At 42.7% G+C, this 21,748-nt stretch overlaps 1 protein-coding gene across 10 annotated transcripts in view; it reads left to right on the forward strand.

Annotated features, from left to right (window-relative positions):
• The first annotated feature begins 6,092 nt into the window (after window positions 1-6,092).
• Window positions 6,093-21,748, forward strand: part of HUWE1 (HECT, UBA and WWE domain containing E3 ubiquitin protein ligase 1) — a 95,107-nt gene continuing 79,451 nt past the window's right edge. For 8 of the 10 annotated variants that reach the window (XM_079959936.1, XM_079959940.1, XM_079959934.1 and 5 more), the window contains exons 1-2: window positions 6,323-6,675; window positions 8,764-8,907. The gene's annotated coding sequence lies outside the window, so the exon portion shown is untranslated. Of the gene's footprint in view, window positions 6,234-6,322; window positions 6,676-8,763; window positions 8,908-21,748 lie in introns of those variants that run through there. The other 2 variants (XM_079959937.1, XM_079959938.1) reach the window with 2 other exon arrangements.

The following is a 21,748-nucleotide window of genomic DNA, read 5'->3' on the forward strand; positions in this document are numbered from 1 at the left end:
ATAAAAATACTGAAGCTCACACTGAAAACAAAGAAGCCAAAGGGAAACACACACATTTGTGGCAGATACATTTCATTAAGCAACAGTATGAAGTGTATCCAAAGAATAATGATAATTAGATATTTATTTATACCCTGCCTTTTTTCCCTAATAAGCACTACAAATAAAAGAGGAACAACTAAAAGCATAGGAGGGGGTGATAATCAAAAACAATTAAACATTATTAGAATTAAAACTGTATATAAATATAAAAGATCTATTAAAACACAAAAGGAGGAGTGAGGCCTTGTCAGAAGGTAACATCTGTGCTCAGAGATCTGCTCTGGTTGCTGATTTGCTGCCGGGCCAAGTTCAAAGTGTTATCGTTAGCATAAAGGTAAAGGGACCCCTGACAGGTCCAGTCGTGGACGACTCTGGGGTTGCGGCGCTCATCTCGCTCTATAGGCCGAGGGAGCCGGTGTACAGCTTCCGGATCATGTGGCCAGCATGACTAAGCCGCTTCTGGCAAACCAGAGCAGCACATGGAAACACCGTTTACCTTCCTGCTGGAGCGGTACCTATTTATCTACTTGCACTTTGACGTGCTTTCGAACTGCTAGGTTGGCAGGAGCAGGGACCGAGTAACGGGAGCTCACCTTGTTGTGGGGATTCGAACCGCCAACCTTCTGATCGGCAAGTCCTAGGCTCTATGGTTTAACCCACAGCGCCACCCGCATCCCAGATAACCCCAATTGCAGAAATTGGACACGTGTTTGCTTAGAGTGGCCATTGACACTTGGCCAAAGGAATGGACTCCAATTTGCATATGCTGTGTGTAGATGCACATTAAAAAATAATAGTTGTTTGTATCCTACTAAGTCATAGTCACTAGACCCATTGATTTCAATGATTCCGAGTATGACTTGGCTGGATATATGATATTACCTTAAGTATGACTGATGTGTTAGGTCACCCTATAATTCTACAGGGGAATATTATACATCTCACTGTAGTGGGGATGACTGTGGCCTAGGTGGTTGTGCTTAGTCTGCTGCCAAGGTGCTATCTGTTGATGGGTAACATCGGTGCCCCTGCTCTTCCGCACGTGGCCGCCATGCCTCCTGAGTCTCAACAAGGTGCAGGAGCGCAGCCGAAAGTGCGCCTTCTTACCTGAGCAGCGTCAGCACCTCAGTCCCGACGGGGCGGGGCCATGAAGGTGGAAGTTGGCAGAGTTGGGCTGGAGAAGCAGTACCTGCCGCCGCCGCCGCCCCGCCCAGACTTTCCAGCGGGCCAGATCACCACAGGTGCCCGACCATTCAAATAGAGGACACCTTCATACAGAGAACTGTCACCTGCCCACATCTTAAGCCTCTGACAGCCCAGAAAACTGACAACTGTCTTCTGTAAAATAGGACACCTGAGCATCTTATATTTGCTCTTCTTCTGCTAATGAGTGAACGTCATGCCATTTCTTCTTTCATTCTTTTCCACATTCTGAATAATCTAAATAGGATCGGTTTGTTTGTATATTTAGGTTACTTTCTAAACAAACAATGCAAAATTAAGAGTCAGTCTTTTATATATTTACACTATATATATATGAAGTAAGTATTTTGTTCCCTATGGCAAGGAGTGCTAGGATGGGAAGCATCCATGTAATCCACCTTGTCTTAGACACACACCAGTGATGCATCAGAGGAGCACTTTGCTTCATTTAGTTCTTAAGGGGGATAGATAGATAGATAGATAGATAGATAGATAGATAGAGATAGATAGATAGATAGATAAATAGAGAGAGAGAGAGGTTGCATTGGAAGTAAGCAGGGACACCGCAGGGGCTTGAACCCCGTCCTGGAAACCAGGAGCGCCAACCACCAGCGTCTTTTGCTTTTTTTTGGCCAATGCAACAAGGTGAAAAGCAAAACCTGAGAGAACACTCTCAATACAGAATGTTCCCTCAGGAAAAAAGAAAACCCTTAAGAACTATGAAGTTGCAGACAGAACACAATCGAGGTTTTATCCCTTGCCATTAGCAAGGGATATTCACCTAGATGTGTTTAAGTCACAGAGTGCCATGTTGACTGCCATTTATTTGCAGGGCAGAACAGAGAGACTGGTTCCAGTCTTCAAACTCTGCCTTTATGCTCACCTTTTTGTTTGTCCCTCCAGTGTGAATTCATGGGCCTAGAAGTTCTTTCTGCTGGTCTGTGAAAAGCAATCTGGACTCATTACTTTGTCCCCGGCCCTTTCTCGCCAATTCCAGAGAAATTTTTTTGGATCACAGTTCTTCTTACTGACCTGACTTCTGCAGGAAGAGCTGGCTTCACCTGAGTGTGCTAGGCTCTTGGACAGAACTGTGAAGAGATCAAGCAGGGGGAAATGGAGAAGCCAGCACAAAAGGATTGGACTGAAAAAGATCACTGAATTGTGGAGTGTGAAGTTCACTTGCCGTTAAGTTTCCTGAAGGCTTGCAAAATTCTATTTCTTGCGTCCCTGAGATGCACCTGGAAGAGACTAGGGTCTTCAGCAGCCCTCCCCTCCAGACACAGGAGCAAAAACAGCCGGTTACCTAAAGCAGCGCAGTCAAGACGCAGGTGTCTCTCAATCCTGCACTGCAGATGGTCACTTGATGTATCAAGAGCTCTGACACTGCCTTTTGTCAATGGACACTGCCTTTTGTCAGAGCACAGGTAGCTCTGTGAGGTCTGTAAAAATATCCGCGATGGCTTTGTTCTGCCTCTACGGTGTGTAGTTAAAATGAGGCATTTATTGCAACAAGATGTGACAGACACTCTGAAGAAAGTCTAGGAATAGACAGAAATATGCAGTGATGGCTACCAACTTAGAAGCTTTTTAAACTATCCACGATGGCTTTGTTCTGCCTCCAGGACTGGCGACACCATGTCTCTGAAGAGACCATCTTTCTCATAGGCACCCGTCTGGCCACTGTGGGGAATGTTGACCTCTGGTCCTGATCCAGCACGACTCTTACGTTGTTATGGCAAGCAGATAGTCAGCAGGCAAAGCTTTTTGAGCATGCAGGGTTAGCGATGATGGGCAAAAACAGTACCTGGTGAATGTCTGCTTGCCTTGCAGCTTTTAAAAGCGTGGGCTCAAGCCCTTTGAGATGGCTCATCCAGGTTCAGTGAAGTCAAGTCTCTCACAGAGAGTTCTTTAAAGTGACAGTGTGAATGTAGCCATGGGAGTCTGGCAGCCCTGCTTAGGAGTTCCCAGCCCCAAATTGCCAGCAAGCAGTTCCAGCTAATGACAGAGGTCATCCCATGTTGGACAAATGCCAGGGCCCAGAGGACTGAAGGTGCCACCATTTTTTACCTCACATTAGGCTAATCCCGTATAGTTAAAGCTATGGTTTTCCCAGTAGTGATGTATGGAAGTGAGAGCTGGACCATAAAGAAGGCTGATCGCCGAAGAATTGATGCTTTTGAATTATGGTGCTGGAGGAGTCTCTTGAGAGTCCCATGGACTGCAAGAAGATCAAACCTCTCCATTCTGAAGGAAATCAGCCCTGATTGCTCACTGGAAGTACAGATTGTGAAGCTGAGGCTCCAGTACTTTGGCCACCTCATGAGAAGAGAAGACTCCCTGGAGAAGACCCTGATGTTGGGAAAGATGGAGGGCACAAGGAGAAGGGGGCGACAGAGGACGAGATGGTTGGATAGTGTTTTCGAGGTTACCAGCATGAGTCTGACCAAGCTGTGGGGGGCAGTGGAGGACAGGAGTGCCTGGCGTTCTCTGGTCCATGGGGTCACGAAGAGTCGGACACGACTAAACGACTAAACAACAACAACAAGGCCAATCCCAAAGTCAGATGCTATAGTCCAGTCTTGAGCTTCTGGGGTTAAGAGGAATGATGGTCTTCTGTGGGTGTGGGGCTCCTGGGCAGGCTGAGTTAATAATACAGGAGGCCTGCTTGACAGATCCCACCCCTCTCACCAATCACCTGAGAGGAGAGGGTATGGCATCTTGCCTGTCCTGAAGCCAGGATCAGGAAGGAGGCAGAGAGAGGGATGGATAACTTAAGGCTGGAGACAGGAAATTGAATATCACCTTTATAAAGGTAAAGGGACCCCTGACCATTAGGTCCAGTCGCGGACAACTCTGGGGTTGCAGCGCTCATCTCGCTTTATTGGCCAAGGGAGCCGGCGTACAGCTTCCGGGTCATGTGGCCAGCATGACTAAGCTGCTTCTGGTGAACCAGAGTTTTTGAAACTTCCCTCCATGTCCCAGAATACAGTGCAAAATACATCATAGTTACATCATGAATACATTAAAGAGAGGTTGGGTTACAGAGATTAACATACCGAGGAGAGAGGGGGAATATGCAGAGCTGGAGATAAGCGCTTCCTGAGTATTGGTAATGAGAGGACAATAGTCCAAATATGTAAAGTCTGGCACTTGGCATTGCCCGGAGGAAAGGTTGGCAGAGTGATTTGACAGGATTAGGGTCTTGACACCTTGCTTGAGGGATTATGGAGGACAGGGGAGGTGTCATGGAGTCCTAGAGAAATTGAGCAAATTGGCACGTTGATTTTCTATGAATTTTATAGATTTTAGTTCCTTTTGACATTGACAATTGGAAATAAATGGCTATATTGTAGCGAAGAAGGTGAAGAAGGCATGCCCCCCCTTCCGTATTAGTTGGGTTTTTCAATTTTACTGTTTTATCTTTTTTAAGCCGCTTTGAGGGTTCTTTCTTTTTTTAAAAAAATATTTAATCATTTTTTCAATACAAACAACCGCAAAAGACACATACAACAAAAACCATAATATCACTAACACAATTTGACAATTCAGCTTTGAATACTGATATACCTATGACTACACCTTTTTAAAAATATTCCCCCACCTCTTCTCCCCTTACTTCCCACCACTGTCCACTTTATCACTTAAATATTCCTTCCAGATTTCTTCATATTTATCCATTTTTAATTTACGTCGACATGCAGTTCGTTTGTATGCAGCTAGTCTGTCCATATTATCAATCCGTGTGCTCAATGGAATCTTTTTGTGGCTCTTCCAATTCATCAAAACAAGTTTTTTTGCTTCTAATCTGGCACGGTACATCCATTTCTGGAATATAATTTAGAATTAAATTCAATTCCCCTAAATAACAATTTCTTCTTATTACTCTTGCTATAACTATCCTCACCTTGCACCAAAATGATCTTATCTTTTTTTTTCCTTTTCCTTCTCCTCCTGCGATGAGGCTACATTTTAATATTTTAATGTTCCATTATTTTAATGTTGTATTTTATTTTTGTTTTTAAGTTGTAATCATTCTTCTTGTTTTTATTATTGTTTGTAAGCCACTCTGAGCCCGGCCTTGGCTGGGGAGGGCAGGGTATAAATAAAAAAATATTATTATTATTATTATCATTGGGCAGTTAATCATCATATGTACTAAGTTCGCATTTTTACACCCAGCAGTTGTCTGGGAGTTTCTTCTGGTATATAGTTTTGCTGGAGTGTCCAGTGGACTCTGAATATTATTTTCTGTTGTGGAAGTCTTAGTCCTTTTTATCTTTTTTAAGCCGCTTTGAGGGTTCTTTCTCACAATCAAGCGCTGTGTAAATTTTAAGAAACAGATAAAAATAAATACAGAATGAAAGCAGCGCGTAAATGGAAGCCATCCCCCTCCCCCACACCAACAACACCCGCAAAAATTTCCTTTCGCGTAGCAGGCTCTCGCGAGAGTTCAGCCCACTTCCCGCGTGATTACGCGAGCGGAAGAAAACCCGCCGCTCCTTCCCTCGTGCGCAGAATTGCTGAACAATCCGTCACGTTCTTTCAGCTCCCTGTTCCCGCGAGATTTCGTGGCTGGAGCTGCGCGCGCCACTCGGCCCCTTCTTCGCAGGAGGAGCGACTGCGGACTTCCGCGTGACGTCATTCTCGTGATATTTCTCCTCAGCCGTCCCCATACGCTGAAGCTCAGGGAGGCAGATCTCGTGACCAGATCTGCGAGTCTCGCGGGAGCTCCCTCGAGATACCAGTCCCCTCCCCCAACTCCATATCCCTTTATGGCTCCACATCTCAACCATAACCGAAGACATGTATGTATCTTAGGAGTTTCGTCACTAGAAGCGAAGGACGGCTACCCGCGTGATTTTATTCTCCAAATCTCGTGAGGTTTCCAATAAGCAAAAGTGGGAGACTTAGTCCGCCAGGGGAATTGCTCGAACTCTCGCGGCTCTTTGGGTTGTTCTCGCGTGGAATATTTTGCCTCAGTTCTCACGGCAAGTATCGCGATAAACGCTCGTTAACTAGCTCCTTTCCGAGGTCACAGACCTGCGGCAAGAATAGGAAAACAACTCTGCCCTGTTTCCCGCCGCCTCATCCCTAGAAGTAACATCCTCCACCAGAGGGGGAACGTCACCGAAATCTCGCGTGATTTCAACTTCCTCTTTTCACGTCTCGCAGGAAGCTGCCTTCTCAGTCATTGTATCGCGAGACTGTACTTTCCGCCATAACTCGCTTCGCCCTCCTCCTCCTCCTCCCGCAATTCTCGTGGGCTCTTGTGTTTCCTCAGATATCGCGTCTCTTCCTCCCTCCCTACCCGGTGGCGAGTTCTCGCGCGACCTGGCTAGGGCTGAGGCTCAGGGTCTGCTGTTAAGATGGCGGCGGCGGGAGGCAACGGGGTACGGCATTGACACCCCCTCCATTTCTGTCCCGGAGCAGGTACCCGTGTTCTGGGGCGGGGAACGGGAGAGCGGCAGCTGCGGAGGAGGGGGCCCGTTGGGGAAAGGCCCGAGGCGGGAGACGCTCTGGCGGCACGGGAAGAGCGGTGTGCGCTGAGGCGGGACAATGGGGCCTGGCTTTTCCCCGTGGGGAAAGGGCGGCGGTGGTTGAAGTCAGGAGGGAGGGCGGGGGGGGGGGCGCTTCTGCCTGGGCCTTTCCGTCCACTGGGACCTCGGTTCCAAGTGGGGAAGGAGTACGTCTCTCTTCCTACTAGGAGGCACTTCTCAATTCTCAACCCCCCCAACCCCCGCCGAAGCAGCTCTGTGGGCCTTATCACCCTTCACGCCCTTCCTACTCGCCTCATGTAGGGCTTCGTCCCCTCCGCTCCTCAGTAGACATTCAATCTATAGTCGCATCTCGTGAGGAAAGCCGGTATTTTCCGGTTTGAGACAGGGAGCTTCGTCGTTTATGCAAGAAAACAAGTCTGGTCAACATCCCGTTGAATTCATTAGGAAACATTGCAGAGGATGCTCATAGTTGCAGCCTTGACCTGCAGCCTCCTTGGTTTCCTTTGGGTCTAATTTCAGAACCTAAGGATAGATCCACACCATTGATTGAAAGCACATGACTTTTCCCAAAGAACTCTGGGAACGGTAGTTTCTCCCTCACAGAAATACAATTCCCAGAACCATTAACGAAACCTTAGTTCCCAGGACTGGGGGGGGGAGTTATGTGTTTTTAATGTGCAATAGTGTCGATCTGGCCTAATTGGCAGGTAATTTCTCTTGTTTCTTCTCTCCTCAAAGGTGTAGGGCTACTTACACCTTTTGTCCTGGTACAGTGGGAGCTTTTGGCACCCATTCCATCTGTTCCTGTAAACTTATGATAAAATCGCCCTTCCATTTCCCAGTGTAGGACAGTACTCAAAAATCTCTCTTTTGCCTGGGCTAGCTCATGTGGTATATTAGTTTATTCTTATAAGAAGTCTGGTAAAGATTGGGGTTCTTCTTTGTCCCTTTACCTGGTAGTTCCAAGCATCTTTGGAGTACCATTTTATTTGGAGTACCATTTATATGTGCTACATCAGTCTCCATTCCTATTTTTCTGGATAGAAAAATTATTGGGATATAAGCAAGATGTGTTCACACAGATGAGAAAAACTATTATCTGAGTCAGGACAAATGACTCAAATTGAATAGCACATTTCATTTGCATTAAGTAAGCCTTTTATTTTAACTGTATATAGACTATGGTAGTTCTTATACCAGAGAGCCTAAAAATGCAAGAACAGGTTTAACTCTTACCCAGGCATTAGCTTATGTTGCTCATAGCCTCTGAGGAGTATCAGTATAGTTCTAAGTTCTTTTAAAATATATTTTCCTATGATTCAGATGAGTTAATCCATGACACTATGGTCCCATTATAGTTTCATGGGTGCATTTTATTCATTTTTCAGTAGGAAGAGATATTGTTGGCAAGGAAAGTTGGGCACCTTATTGCATGGTTCTGGCAAGATAAGAATCCATGATCAGTTTCACAAATTGATTATTTTTAGTAGATATAGTTGATATGGCCATATTTGCCCCTGAAAACTTGCTTCCTAAGGATGCACAAGCTGACCATTTAATCTGAAAAAAAAGAAAAGAAATCAAGCCTTTGGGGAAATAGTACACAACGTAGAGCAAAAGCTGGTCATCTTAAAATTATTTAAAACTGTTACTTTACCACAGTAGACATAAACATTCTGTGAAAGCTTGTTTCTGCTGTCTCCTTCATTATATGGAAAGCTTACTAGATGCACAAAATGCCAAAGTAATGTGCTGAGTTTACAGCATTTCTTAGTTCTACTTGGCCAGTTCACTTTGGTATGATTAGGATGTCAAAATGTTCTTCCTATCAGTGAACTGTGCACTTCCTTGCTTGTATTCTAAGTTGTCCTGCATTTAAGACAAATATCCTAGCCAAGGGGAGCTAGATTAGCAAAGTCCAAAGCTATACCAGCCTGAATGTCTTTTCAAAAAATACCTGTCAGTACCTTGAACTCTGCCTGCTTGAAGCCCAGTACTAACTTGTGTGGTTTTGTTGCAGACCCTAAAATAGTCTGACATAAGTGGATTAGAGTGACTGTGAAACCAGAAGGTGTTACCCTTGGCTGACTAGGGTGAGGCAAAGGTGCCAGAACAGTGACTTGGATAGTAGACCAGGCCAAGTATGGATTGGCTGTGATTCCAGGTTAGTATTGAACTTTCTTTGTTTAATCCTGCTTCTCTTCAAATGGTAGTGATTCCCTGAAATTTTCTTTTTCCTAAAAGGTACCCTCTGATCTCAGAACAACACTTGTTTAAGAAAGGCTTCAGAGTCTAACCTTGGTTTGTATGGGGTTATGGCTGGTTGTTTATGTGGAGTGAATGTAATTCCTTAGTGGAGTGGTCATGCCCCTTCTTTTTTCTTGTCCAAATGCAAATGGTAGCTTTATTTGCTGCTTTAGAACTATTACTGTACACCAGTTATTCTTTCAATACTGTAACAGAAACCCGCAACAACATATGGTACAATTCTGCATCTGTTGTTGCTACTTAAGAGTGTAATCTGAGGCTGAAGAGGCAACTTGTCCCAAGCCATCAACAAATAGTTTGTTTGCATACCAAAATCCTGACCACAGAACCAAATTTGGGAATGGGAGTTGATATTGCTTTCTATATTCTTTCTGTGTAGAGGGCTGCAAAACTAGGGATTCAAAAACCCACTTTGATTTTTCAAAGCTTATTGAAAGGAGTGCTCAGTTGGTAGAGCATGAGACTCTTAATCTCAGTTCCATGGGTTCAAGCCCCATGTTGGGCAAAATATTCCCGCATTGCAGTGGGTTGGACTAGACCCTTATGATCCCCTTCCAACTCTACAATTCTGTGATTCAACTAAGTAGGAGTGGTTAAACTTTTAATGTTTGCTTGTTGCTTTTTTATTTTTAAAATCTTGTTCACTGCTCATGTCTACAAATATCTTTTCACTAACATTTTCATCAGTTTTAGATCTTAGTTCATTGTGGTTTTGCTGGATTAGACCAAACTTCATTAGTCCAGTATTTTCTATAGAGACTAGCAAGAGGCCTGTGGAAACTTGCAAACATTGTACAAAAGTGATGACAATGTCTTATTTATCTCAACATCTGTTGTTGGAATGTATATTGCTTCTATGTTGAGGTTCTGTTTAGCTGTTGTGGCAAATAATTTTCTTCCTTGATGCATCCCTTATTGATGTAATACAGAGATTACTTTCTCCCGTTGCTGAATGATTTTCCAAATATTTCTATGTTGCAGTAGTATGCATTTGTTACTGTGTAGCTGTGTGTGTAGTTGATAAGCATTTGTACAAGGCTCTTGAGCGTTCAGAGCATTTCACATACTGATATCCTTGCAATAGGTAGATGTTATCCCTTTATTGCTTGAGGCTGAGAATTCATAGCTTGCCTAAAGCTTCATTGGCAGAGGTGAGATTCCAAGCAGGGACTTCCTCACTCATAGGTCTGTCTCTGAATGGTAGTATGTTAGTAAAGGTTAGTAAATATTTTTTGGGTAAAGTGGATATTTGGTAGCATTTCTGTCCCCCACTGTAATTGTTATACAGTATTGACTTTAAAGTAAGAAAGGCAAAATAGATTGGTTCTGCATGGCAGTTCACACAACTCGTGATCTCCAGTGGCATTTATAACATCTTCTAATCTAACAGGTACAAGGAAATTTTAATTAAATGAGTGCAAGTTAGGGCCATTGAGTGATGTAGGAGAATATCCTAAAGTCCTTGGCTACCCCTAAGGAGAATGAATAATATTAAATATATTAAGCCATAATTCTCATGCTATATTGTGTGTGTATCCTCTGGAACATTTGATCCTTGTTTCTTTTTGTAGGCAACAAACTAGGTTAGATATTTCATAATCACCCATGGTGTATTCAGCACTTGGGAATGTGAGTTTTTGCTTAATAGATTTCTTTGGGTCTTTGAAAGGCATTATGATTTGACGCCTAGAGATCTAGTGTCCAACTTATCTTGGGCTATCTATCAAATCATTTAACTTTCTGTGTTTGTCAAATTCATCCTGAAACAATTCAACTGGATCTAGTGCTACTAGAGAGCACTTGGTGTTTACATATTACTCATTCATAAGCATGAAGGCAGACCAGTTTTTTCTTTTTGCAAGGTCCAGTAGTCCTGCTTTGATTCACCATATGCTGACAGACTGGATATATGACCTGAAGGCTTTGTTTAAGGTTCTGGAAGGTTGATGTATGCCAATTACCCTGTGACAGCTAGAAATAAAGTATTTGGGGATGTGTCCCAGGTGTTTTTGAGCATAATAAAATGTGCTATATTTATATATTATCCAGTGCTTTCTTGGGACTTAGGACTGATAATGTATTATAGCTATCAAAAGTTTCCTTTCCTGTACGTACACAGCATAAATTACAGAACTAGTTGCTCCAGTTGTTTATCAGATGATTATCTCAAACGTACAAATAAGTCCACAGATCTTAGCATCTTAAGATTTAACCACCCCTGTCTCTAGCTGATACTTGTTTCTCAACATAGGCCATTAGAGAAGGGCCAAAGTATACATGTTGGCCTTGCTGTTACCATGACTGAGAAAACTGACTTGATGTTTTTTTTGTACATGTATTAGTAATGGTTATTTTGTGCGTGTTAGCTACTTTTATTCTGAGTTCTTACATACTGTATAAATGGCTTCTTGGCTTAATAGCTACAATATCACTGTCAGAGCCAGTTTTGCCCTCTGTCTCAGAGACTTTTAATTTGATGTGTCATAATAGTAGAGTTGCTAAAACCTGATATACTTGTTGACCAGCTTAACACATCTGGCTGTTGGAGTGACTTGCAAACTTGCAAACAAATGTTCACAGTGAGGAGATTAGCTCTGTCTTCTTTTTTGAAGGTCTCTCCTATTAAATCCCTCAGTTTCCATTGTTACTACATTATTCCAAGATGACCATTGGCCAGAATGCTCAAGATATGTGTGATTGTAGCAGGATAGAGGCTGTGGTAAAGAGCATTAGCCTCTCAGTTTACTGCATGTAGAGAATGTCTAAAAGTGCCACTATGCTAAACTGTACAGCCATGTGAAACAGCTTAAAATATTTATTTCAGGCTTCATTGTTTGCCCAGATCTGTGTAAATACAGTACAATTGTCAGGAGATAGACATTCTCTTAGATTGGCATGTCTAATTACTCTTTTTCTTCTTTGGTGATCACTCATAGCTGAGTAAGATTGTCTTCTATTATTGATACCTTTGTATACAGCACCCTGAAAAATGCTTTTGAAGGGCAGTATATAAATTCCACATATGGTTGTAACCATTGTCTCCTGAGACAGACGTATACCAACAACATGTATTGAGCATTGCCTTTGCTCAATCAGGACAGGCTTCCACTTGTGCAGTAGGACTTCCTCTTCCTCTCTTTGGCAGTCCTATAGATGGTTTTGCTGAATTGTATTGGATTTTAGAACTTCTGTCAAGGTTTTGTTAATATGCTTGAAATACCAAAAATTATTGTATATTGTTAGTTGTGGCTATGCTGGGATGTAAGATGGATTGTGGTGGCACTTTTCCATTCAAACTGAAGTGTAATCCTTTATTTCCTTAGCTGTGCCACTTACTGAATGTTTGGCCTTGGTTGAATTGTTCTGCCATGTATCAGCTCCATCTCCTGTCTTGTTTATACTACACAGTTCCAAAGGGAAGTGATTTGTTGACCTTCCCTCTAAAACGTGGTAGGGATGCAGAATTCTAAAACATACAAAGACTTGATCAGGAGTGACAGATTTGTTTAATTGAAGAAACTTAAATATTATGGCAAGGTAAGAAGAAATCTCATTAAGAACCTAGTGAGGTGAACTTTTGGAGTACATGAAATCCAGAATATGGTCCTAAATTCACTAAGAGAAAAGAAAGAATTGCAAGAGATGTTAATCTGAAAGTGGTAGAGAATGAATGAATGAATCTTTATTTGCATCAGCCATCGGCCATAGCAATAAAACAACAATACGATATACAAAGAATAGATTTTAATCGAGTGGTAGAGGCATGGTACCCTGTCTCTCTTTCATTTGATATTGGACAGATTTGCTAACGCTGGTAGTCATGGGTTTTGAATCTGAAAGAAATCACTTCACACAACAGATCACAGAAACTTCCTTTGTATTATCTGCACCAAGCATTTAATGTATGGCGGAGGTTGAACCAGATAAGTAAATTATGCTCTTTAAAAAGAATTCTTACCTTTTCTCAAGAGGCAAGTTTGCAGAGCAGTTCCACTTGTTATAAAACTTTGAATAAGAAAAGACCATGGATCATGTGTTTACTACTTGTACTGTAGATCAGCTATTTTCACCAACTCCCACCCCCCATGTTTTGGGGAAACCTGTGCTTTCAGTTGGAGCTTATCAAGGATTAATGAGAAGATCACAACGTGCAGCCATAGTCTGGTGTTAAGTGTGCGCGCACTCTAAGTCTTCTACTGTGCACTGAATTTCTATGATTGAGGTTCAGGAGTTCCACGAAGGTAGAACACTTTTGAAAACAGCAAGACTTCTTAATTCTTCTGATGAGGTTTTTTGAACTACAGCAACTACAACATGTACCACTGAGACTTGCTTGGTCTTTGAGTAAAATTTAATAAGCCAACCAAAAGCTTTTGCGTGTTAGAAAAATCTATAACTTGAATCAGAAATGTCAATTGATTTGAAGAAATGTCTGTTTCAGCAGTCTTTTTGAAGGAACACACTGCATAAAGTGGAATTAACATGGAAGCTTATATCTTTGAAACTGCATCGAGTTTTCACTCCCACACTGCATTCCAGTTGAGGGACATGCACTGTTTGATGTTAGCCTTCATTCTGATATTCTAATCCAGAGGTTTTCAACCTTTTTGAGTCCATGGTTCTTGACCAACTGCATTCTTTCTGTGGCACCTCTGAGGCTTAGGAGCCCAGTTTCGTCACCCCTTGCCTGCAGAGCTGGCAACCCCTCACCCCTTTTTGAACACCCTCCCTTGTGGACTGTTCCCTCAGCCTCCTCTCTTCTCCCCTCTCCTTGGGAGTCTTTCGGGCAGCCGCTGCTGCTGCCCCTGGTCTCTGAGCTGCCTCCCCCCCCCCGCCCGAAAGAGAGAGCCACTGCTGCTGTCCCTGGTCTCTGAGCTGCCTGTCCCACCCCCCCGCCCGAAAGAGAGGTGCCTCCTCACACTGCCTCACAGGGGCCTGGGAAGAGGATGCCCCCAGCCTTAGTGGCCCAACAGAGACTGGCCAAAGTTGAATGTAAGGCCAGCACCTTACCTTGGGAGGCAGCAGCAAGCGCTGCCAGTCTTGCATGGCAAAAAGGCGCTCAGCACCAGGCACTCGGCTTCCTGGCAGGCCTTGCACACAGCAAGCACAAGAAAGGTCAGCGCACTGCTTGCTTCCTTACTCCAAGGCCACCTCAGCTCCTGACAATCAGCACCCCTTGGCCAGCCCCAGAGGCACCATTCACCTGGGGAGCTTATAACCAGCACTGCTGCAACAAACAGCTGTGCGAGCCTTTGGGAGGCAGAGATGCGAGGGCATCAGAGGAGAGGGAGGGAAGGAGGCCAGTGTTGTCCGCGGCACCCTTGACCATCATTCAAGGCACCCCAAGGTTCTAATCTAACAATCCAACACTTTCTGTGCTGGTTTGTTTTAAATGTCACTTACTGGGTTTTGGTTACCACCTGCAAGCTGATGGTGTTGAACCTTTACAGATCAGGTAGTTTCTGAAAGCCATTTCAAGAAGAGTTAACAGTGCTTGGCCTCTGCTTACCTGGAGCTGCAGCACAGGATGTGTAAACTTAGTCTCTCCTTTGCTGCATGGTCCTGTCAGACCTCTATGTATGCTGTTGTTGCTTCAGTAGCTGGGGGCACAATGAGTCACAACAGACAAAATGCAAAGGATGGTGCTGGGAGTTCCATCACTTGTGGACACTGTATGCCTTGCTTTTGGTGATGTGCTATGTTTCATAAATGAAACTTAAACTCTAAGTTGTTGCAATGACTAAGCATGTGTATTACAGGTCTCATAGGAGTCTAAGAGGAAATCTGGCAAGACATGCTAGTCTTTTGGGATTTCCAGAGTGTTTGCTGTAGTTAGACTCTAGGGTTTCTCATCATTCTTATCTGAGTAATTTTGACCCTTCAAAGGCAAGTACATGGATCTAATTCTGTCTTCATCTAGACTGTGTTTTTTTGAAGTCTGAAGATTTGAGACAACAGTGAACAGAGAACTTGTGGTACTTTCTTTTTGGAACCGTGTTGCTGCAAGGTGCAGGGCATCCATATCAGAATGCTTCCATGGTTGCTCTATACAGTGGTACCTCGGGTTAAGCACTTAATACTTTCCGGAGGTCTGTTCTTACCCTGAAACTGTTCTTAACCTGAAGCACCACTTTAGCTAATGGGGCCTCCTGCTGCTGCCGCGCCGCCAGAGCACAATTTCTGTTCTCATCCTGAAGCAAGGTTCTTAACCCGAGGTATTACTTCTGGGTTAGCAGAGTCTGTAACCTGAAGTGTATGTAACCCGAGGTACCACTGCAATTACTTATTTATATTTAGACCCCACCCTTCACCAAATGGTCCCAGGGTAGTAAGTACAATTGCAGTATAATAATAAAAGAAAACCACAGAAACAGCCGCTATCAGAATAACAAGACAGCAGCATAGAACAGCAGTGTTCAGCAGTATAAAAGGAAGGAATGCATCTACTTAACCAAAAGCCTGGGTAAAGAGGTACATCTTTGCTCATATCTTGCACATGGAAAGATAACGCCTTGGGAAGACAGAATGTCTTAGCCTAATGTTTTGTCTACGGTGAACTTTTGATATGGGAGAGCATTCAAAATCTCAAGCTTACATGCCCAGCTAGAATGTACCTCTTGCTTTGTCTTCTCATTAGGGGCCTTCATATAAACTCTGTAACAGAGATTACAAGCTCATGGATGGATTATGTATTTTATCCAGGAAATATAGTGGCTGCTCCAGTGGTCAGATAAGTCATTTTTTTAAAAGCATGAATCCTGTGGAAATGACAGTGTTATTTCTGTTTTATAAACAGTGGTTTGATTGCAGAAGGGTCCCTTGCTCAATCATCACTCAGATAGCAGGACAGTCTCTTAGACTTGAGAATCACCTACTCACAGTTTTTGTGCTGGGCTAAAATTCAGTGTAATGCTTGTTATTTATGGTCCTCCTCAGTAGACCTGGAGAGCCATTCTTTTCTCATGTCCCTACCAAGATGTCTGAACATTGTTAACAAGTTAAAATGCCTAGAATAGCAGTGGGGCAGGGAGAGAAGAAAAATGTTAATTGTGTGCTTCACAATGGAAGTAACATGGCTACGTAAAGTTGAGGATCTAAAATTCCCTAAGTGTACCACTAACTGGAGCTCCAGCCACACAGCGCAGAGTGAATCCACATGCCTCTGCTGCCCCCACTAGCTCCAGAGCTAGAGAAGGACAACAGAGGAGCTTCTGTTGGGTCCCAATTTTGTGCTGATGTTTACAGATGAAGGATAAAGTTGAAGGCAAGATCCTGTCCTTTAAGGGAAAGTGAATGTCCTGGTGAATACAGTTTTTTAGCTGACTATCATTGCTGCCCCAAATTTGTTGACCATTATTTATCTCCCAGTTTGGGTTATGAGTTACTCACGTGGCAAATTCTTCATCAGTGCTATGCATTCTAATTTAATTCCTTTTGGCGGACAGGTTCATTCCCTCTCAGTTGCAGTGGACACTGGTTTCTCAAACTTGAACACTTCTTTCAACTAGGGTTTTGTATAGATAGAACATCTGGCATGGATAGAGGATGGTAAAATGTTCTTCAGTTATGACTTCCACAAAGAGCAGCCCATATCTGACGTGTGTTGTCTGCTTTTTCAAATAGTTACTTTTAGGGCAGAAGAGAAAACATTGCGCATGATTTATTCCTGTTAGTTTGAAAAGCTAGTGAAAAGCGCTGTAGCTAGCAGATGTTGGTGTTTTCATGTGTGCTGAGTTTCTCTTGTATCATGAAGAGAGATTGGGAGCCAAAAGAAACCTTCATTAAGTTATATTGATGTGTGACAAAGTGTCTTGGGTTATGGCTATGTTTTGTGTCTAATCAGGATGCTTCAAGCATGAATGATGTGTCTGATCATGTAGATTTCTTAGCTGGGAATGCAGATGGAATGGAGAGGAGAGAAGCAGGCAACTGGCTGTTTCTAATGGGTGCTCTTGAAGTAGCAGAGTTCCCAATAATTCTATTTGCAAGATGATTTGTGGAAACAGCTTTTGTGTTTTTTGTTGCTCTTTAGTGTTGAGCACACTTTATTAGAAATGTAGAAAGATTTTGGAACCTTTGTGTCTGCAAGAGTATGAAGTTTATATTAGATGGATTCTCCAGAGAGGGTGCCATGTTTTTACTGAAAGAGACTAACAGAGTTTTGTGGTACTTTAAAGGCTAACAAATTTATGAAAGTTTACACTTCCATAGCCACATGGAGTGTAACTTTTCTTCCGTTTCCAGTGAATTGGATTGCAGTTTGCGAAGCTTATGCCATAAGTTGGTTAACATTTAAAATATCACAATGTTTTGTTTCCCCTTCATTCTGGTATTCTTGGGTGATCTGTGAATGAAAATCCAGCTGCTAGAGCAATTTGAATAGGTTTGTTGTAAACTTACTTATGGATGTGTGCTGGTGCAGGCATGTCATAAGGATCTCTAGAAATATCAGTCTTAAGTGTGTGCTTTTTATTGTAGAATTCTTTTCAGAGTCTTAAGGCACTTTCCAGATAGCTTCATAGGTAGAGCATGAGACTTAATCTCAGGGTTGTGGGTTCAAGCCCCACATTTGACAGAAGATTCCTTCATTGCAGGGAGTTGCGCTAGATGACTCACATGGTCTCTTCCAACTCTACAACTCTGTGATTCTATGATTCTGAGACTAAGCACTGAAATGACTTGATGAGTTCCATCTATTCAGTTTGGAGTGCGTTTGGGTGTTTATGCAGCCTACTTCAGACTGTAGCAAATTGTTTTGGTGCCAAGAATTGTTAGCATACTGGCCCTGTGTAGGCATAATTTCTAATTACTTCTGAATACACATGTCATGGTTAAGAAAATAATAACATGGGATTGTATCCTTGTTAATCCTACTTAGAGTAGACTTATTGGAATCAAAACGTGTGTCCAACTAAAGCAGTATGGTGTAATGATTAGAGATTCAGACTCAGAGCAGGATTGAAATCGCCATTTGGCCATGAAACTCACTGGTTGACCTTTGGCAAGAAACTGTGCCTCAGTCTATGGGAGGACAGGCAGGGTGTAGTGGCAGTGAAATAGTAGGTAGAACATAATGACAAAATCCTGTTGTTAGAAGTAAGCCCTGCCCCCTGTTATGCTCAATACAGTTTCCTTCCTTTGTGAGAAGGGCACTTGCCTTTTGTTTTGGAGTTTTCAGTGGCTCACTAATTAATGCAAGATTCTGGTAGGTTGGTCTGACTAAAGTCAAAATAAAATATCTGAAGAAGTGTGCATGCACATGAAATCTTATACCCAGAACAAACTTAGTTGGTCTCCAAGGTGCTACTGGACAATTTTCTGATTTTTAATTAATGCAAGTAACTGTAACGGGACATATATTTTCTCCATGTCTTCTTGATGTTCTAACTGTATAAACCTATCTGTGTTTGAACAGCAATTCTTTTTGGAATAGGGAATATTGTTGAGGTGCACATATATTGAAAGTACTGTATGTTTGAGAGTATGTATTATAAACTGATCCTCACAACAGTTTTAGGTATCTAGATATTGACTCTTGAGGCTGCTGTGTTCTGGACAATATCAGAACACAGCTGAAAGATTCTTTTTTGTTGGGACCAGTAAAGGGATCACATGATGCAGCATTTTTTCATTTACCATTTTCTGGTCCATTTCAAACCTGCAAATCACAGGTTGAATCCTGAATGCTCCTACCATCATGTTGAAACAGGTGGTGACTGGCTAGAGGACCATTGATTGTGGTTCCATTATTTTATATTTATGACCCACCTTTTTTCATGACAGGGAATCAAGGCTGTTTACAGATAAAATAAAAGCAGCTTAAAATATGTGGGGGGGGGACTCATTAAAAAAGAAGTGAAGCATTAATATAAATAAATAATATTACAATATTACAATATTTTTTTTTTTAGTACAGTATTTCTCTCCCTAAGGAAGCTTGCCTGATGTTTATATTGTCTTTTTGTTACCAGGCTTTTAATCTTTAATCTCTGATGAGACTTTGTAGCCAGTTCTGCTTTGTGAATGTAAGTTGCCTTGAGAATTTGTATTGAAGGGTGGTATGCATATTTAATAAATATTGATTCCACAGTAAGTATGAAATCACTTCCATAATGGAGAGAGGCTGGCCAGTGAGGATTTACATAATGAGTTAATGTCACCAAACCTAAAATCTTCCAGGATTTAACTATTCTTTTAGAGAGATGTTACCAGAATATGTGTGTTAAAGAAATAAATCTGCTTAGCGTTTTATGCATACTATAAGCCTTCTCCACCAGAAGCTTAGCTGGCAACTTTTAATGAATATGCAATTATTCACCCTTATATCTCTCTTCACTTCCTATTCCTTTTATCAGTTTTCCTTCCCCTCATCCCTCTGGACGACACTCGTTTCTTAAGACTGGGGTAGCTCAGTTGGGAGAGCATGAGACTCTTAATCTCAGGGGCATGGGTTTGAGCCCTGCATTGGGTGAAATATTCCTGCATTGCAGGGAATTGAACTAGAAGACCCTCATGATTCCTTCCAACTCTACAATTCTATCATTCTATAATTCTGCTCTCCTTGGCCTGCCGCTGCCTTATAAATTAGCCCTGTGCTACTAGTCTGTCATGATGAAGCAAAACCAGAGAGATATAGAATTGGAAATTGTCAGGGAACTGCCATCAGCTCAGAGGCGAGAGGTGGAAGGGCAGTTGTGTTATAGGGAACCTTCAAAGACCTTGCGAAGCAGTTCCTCCTCTGGCAAGCAGGAAAGCTCCGCCTCCAGTGGGGAGGGGGTGCAGGGACCAGGAGATGCTAGGGAGAGCCTCAACACTGAGCCTGAGCAAAGCGGAGAGGAGGGAAGTACCCCTTTGCCAGCGCCCACTCTGCGCAGTAGGTTTCAGCGCAGAGAGGGGAGGAGAAGGATGGGGGTCACGCGACTGTTAAGCTGGGGGAGGTACAAGGACTGGTCACTCCCAGATTCTGCTAGCGACTGAACCAGACATGAACTTGTGATGCTCTTCACTGTAAATAGTTTGCACTAAGAATAAAGCTTGGAAAAGACAGGTCGGAGTCTTGCCTGTTTGCTCTCAAGGCAACCACACCACCACCTGACAGAAATCTTTACTCCTCCAATAGCATTAGATTTCATTTTCATGTGACTGAATATCTTTTCCGTCATCTTAAAGCAAGGCTGTTGCTTGCCCTCCTTGAAGAACATGGCATCAGGTACATGCACACAATCAAGATCTGTGACCTGCTAAATGCAGCTAACTCATGTACTTATTTCAGCCAAATAAATGGAGATTTGCAGAATCACTCAGTGTTGTAATGTGCAGGAGTTGTATTTCAGGTGGTAGATTTAAAATAGTAACTAATTTGATCTTGGGTGTGTTAAGTCTTTCAGCGTTTTTAGTTGAGGGTGGGGAAGGGGAATCTTTCAAGTAGTGCTTGAAAATTGTCTATTTTCTAATCATCACTTGGTTTTTGTGAGCCTTCTTCTTTCTTTCTTTCACATTCATTGTTGCGGGGAGTAGCTGCCATCTCCTGATCAGATGGCTTCAGAGCCAAGTGTCGATCTTAACTATGTTGCATTCTGGGATTTGCAGTTCACTCTGCCTACAGCAGATGGGAACGTACTAGTGTCTGTCTAAAGGCAGACATTTATCCAGAGAAAGCTGTGCTTAAATTTTGACCCAGATGTATTAAGATAAAAACAGAAAACTGGAATGAAGCACTACTAGGTTAGCAGATGGAACAAGTTGTGATTTATGGACAAACACAGTCACTATTAAATGCTGTGGTAACTAATTTTATAGCTGATCTTTCCACAAGTTTGACTTGGCATGTGAATAAAAATGCTCATCATCCATCTGGCCCACAGAATTAAGCAGTTGACTGTGTGGAGGGCCAATACATTGTGGAGATTTGCTGAGTCTGTGGCAAGCCAACCCCTAGGGGTTGTAGGGACTTCGGCCCCGACAATAAAATACTGTCTAGTGTGTAGTATCTGTAGTTCTACAAAGGAGAGTAAATGCTGTGGCAGCAGGGACACTAAGATCACAGTCCTTTGCACGCTTGATAGGAAGGCTCATTGAACACAATGAATTTTCCTTCCAAGTAAGCATGCATAGTAACAGTGCAGTCCTTTGCATGCAAGTCACACTGTTCAATAGGAATTACTCTCCAGTAAGTGTGCAGAGTATTACAGCTTACATTCCTTTTAGCCAAAGAGACGTAAGCACTGATGACTCCTCCTTGTTAAAGAACTGCATTATATAATTTTACCACTTGATGGTGCCATACTGCTGACAGTTGTGCAAGGCATGGAAGGAACTGGGAATATGTAAATGCTTCTTGGTGTGATGACAATGACTAGTGTAAACTTGTACTCAAGCACCACTACCCTTCTCACATCAAGACAGGCAGCGTACTTGCCTGTTTTCCTTCTTGCATTTAAAGCACCTGTCTCTTCTCATTCTGCTGGTTGCTAATATGAATCAAGTGTAGAGTTTTTCTGCCTGTTACTTTACTATTTCTGGAAATGGGGACAGGCTGTTGTCTCCCAGGTGAGAGGAGGCTCCTGTTGGTCTGGAACTACTCAGAGCAACAAATAGGAAAGCTAGAAAGATAGCAGGAAGTGATGGAAAAGATAGCATGGGAACTGATCTTTCCAAGGATTGGGCAGATGGTTGCATCAAAAGATGGCTAAGAGAACAGGGCATTGGGCAAGATAATGAATGGGGAAAAGTGTTGA

This window comes from Podarcis cretensis (genome assembly GCF_951804945.1).
Source record: "Podarcis cretensis genome assembly, chromosome: 17".
Classification (NCBI taxonomy): Eukaryota; Metazoa; Chordata; class Lepidosauria; order Squamata; family Lacertidae; genus Podarcis; species Podarcis cretensis.